Source organism: Schistocerca cancellata, unplaced genomic scaffold (assembly GCF_023864275.1).
Source record: "Schistocerca cancellata isolate TAMUIC-IGC-003103 unplaced genomic scaffold, iqSchCanc2.1 HiC_scaffold_949, whole genome shotgun sequence".
Taxonomy (NCBI): domain Eukaryota; kingdom Metazoa; phylum Arthropoda; class Insecta; order Orthoptera; family Acrididae; genus Schistocerca; species Schistocerca cancellata.
This window is the reverse complement of record NW_026046957.1, coordinates 47,501-50,000: the sequence shown is the minus strand read 5'-3', so window position 1 is coordinate 50,000 and position 2,500 is coordinate 47,501. Positions and strand designations below refer to the sequence as shown.

General features: G+C 56.5%; 1 non-coding gene across 1 annotated transcript in view; it reads left to right on the top strand.

Annotated features, from left to right (window-relative positions):
- Positions 1-2,203: 2,203 nt before the first annotated feature.
- Positions 2,204-2,500, top strand: part of LOC126149745 (small subunit ribosomal RNA) — a 1,909-nt gene continuing 1,612 nt past the window's right edge. The window contains exon 1 of the ribosomal RNA XR_007531099.1: positions 2,204-2,500. This exon is cut by the window's right edge and continues 1,612 nt beyond it. This is a non-coding gene — a ribosomal RNA (small subunit ribosomal RNA).

The following is a 2,500-nucleotide window of genomic DNA, read 5'->3' as shown; positions in this document are numbered from 1 at the left end:
TTAACCTAACCCACGTTGTGGCTTAACCTAACCCACGTTGTGGCTTAACCTAACCCACGTTGTGGCTTAACCTAACCCACGTTGTGGCTTAACCTAACCCACGTTGTGGCTTAACCTAACCCACGTTGTGGCTTAACCTAACCCACGTTGTGGCTTAACCTAACCCACGTTGTGGCTTAACCTAACCCACGTTGTGGCTTAACCTAACCCACGTTGTGGCTTAACCTAACCCACGTTGTGGCTTAACCTAACCCACGTTGTGGCTTAACCTAACCCACGTTGTGGCTTAACCTAACCCACGTTGTGGCTTAACCTAACCCACGTTGTGCCTTAACCTAACCCACGTTGTGCCTTAACCTAACCCACGTTGTGCCTTAACCTAACCCACGTTGTGCCTTAACCTAACCCACGTTGTGCCTTAACCTAACCCACGTTGTGGCTTAACCTAACCCACGTTGTGGCTTAACCTAACCCACGTTGTGGCTTAACCTAACCCACGTTGTGGCTTAACCTAACCCACGTTGTGGCTTAACCTAACCCACGTTGTGGCTTAACCTAACCCACGTTGTGGCTTAACCTAACCCACGTTGTGCCTTAACCTAACCCACGTTGTGCCTTAACCTAACCCACGTTGTGCCTTAACCTAACCCACGTTGTGCCTTAACCTAACCCACGTTGTGCCTTAACCTAACCCACGTTGTGCCTTAACCTAACCCACGTTGTGCCTTAACCTAACCCACGTTGTGCCTTAACCTAACCCACGTTGTGCCTTAACCTAACCCACGTTGTGCCTTACCCTGCTCTGTAATTGGCATATGACACGTTACATTAATGTATTGTTGTCCAACCGCAACCGGCTCAGAATGTTGTGTACACAGCTATGTGTCATCTCCCCATAACAGCTGCATTGCAGTGTGGTACGCCATAGAGACGTGTGGGAGTAATGGACGCAGTGGATGGCGATCAGCATGAGCCGTCTGTTCATGTAGTGGCGCGTGTATGCAGACGTAGTAGTCTCTTCTCACACAATGTGATAGCACGGTGCCCCGCGTTCCACATCTGCGACATGCTACAGAGGCCGGTTGACAGTTGGTCGCGCAATGGAGATCGCATATGTACGGGGGCACCTTCCACGTGCCCTCTAGTCGGGCACATTTTGTTGCGTGGATGTGAGCGAATGTAGTGTGTCTTGACACCTGACAGGCAGGCATGCAATAATAGTTGACTTTGCAAACGGGGATGGACGTGTACGTTTACTGGTGACGTTACGCAAATGAACAACTGGTAACCCGTTGTGGTGCGGTTGATCTTGCTGGAGGTACATCTGTGAGGGCAACGATCGGTACAGCTACGAAGCGGTCCCCACCATACCAACGAACGTGAATGTGAATCTGGGTGTGAAGCGATACGCGGCTGTGGGTGGGTGGGACTGTCCCCGGCCGGTGAGGGGGGGCCGCCCGGCGTGCTGGCCGCGCGGTGCGTGGGCGCACGCGCTACAGCCGGCTGGTGGGGGCGCCCAGTGGCAGGCGCGCCGGCCGACGGACGCGGCAGGCGGCGCAGCTGCGCGCCGGGGCACCCTGCGCGCGGCGCCGTGCAGCCAAAGTGGGTCCTCGCGGACCCGGTGCGAAGCGCGGTGGACATCTGCAGTGTGCTGGTCCGATTGAGGACTGTGTGCGTTGAGGATGCGCCGCCGCCCGGCACTCGGCGCCGCGACGCCGTCTGCTGCTCGGTCGCCCCAGCGGTTCTCGCTGGTGGTTTGTATCGCAGTTGTGCGGACGTGTTGGCACGTGCGCTGTGCTGGGAGAGTTCGCTTCGGCACCCACGTGGGGCCTTTGCCCTTCTGTGGCGCTGGCGTTGGAGCTGCCGGTCACCGTAGGTGGCGCGTGTTGTCTCCCGCCGGCAATGCCACGACAGCACGCTCCCGGGCCTCTGTCGGCAGCGGCAAGCTCAGTTGGGAGCACGGGTGGTCGCACCTAAAGCGTCTACTCGCCTAACTCCGGGCGATTGCGCCTCTCTCGAACCCGACCAAGTACTTAGGACGGCGCTGCGCGCCGCCGGGACCTGAGAGGGTTTCGAGGTGTATTGTGCAGGGGAGCCCAGCCTCCTCCTGTTTGCAGAATAATTGAGCGGACGCTTGCGTGTTCGCGCGGGCCCCCGGGACACACTCCCGGGCGGCCGGCTGCTCAGCTCTAGTTGACGCAGCTCCCTGGTTGATCCTGCCAGTAGTCATATGCTTGTCTCAAAGATTAAGCCATGCATGTCTCAGTACAAGCCGCATTAAGGTGAAACCGCGAATGGCTCATTAAATCAGTTATGGTTCCTTAGATCGTACCCACGTTACTTGGATAACTGTGGTAATTCTAGAGCTAATACATGCAAACAGAGTCCCGACCAGAGATGGAAGGGACGCTTTTATTAGATCAAAACCAATCGGTCGGCTCGTCCGGTCCGTTTGCCTTGGTGACTCTGAATAACTTTGGGCTGATCGCACGGTCCTCGT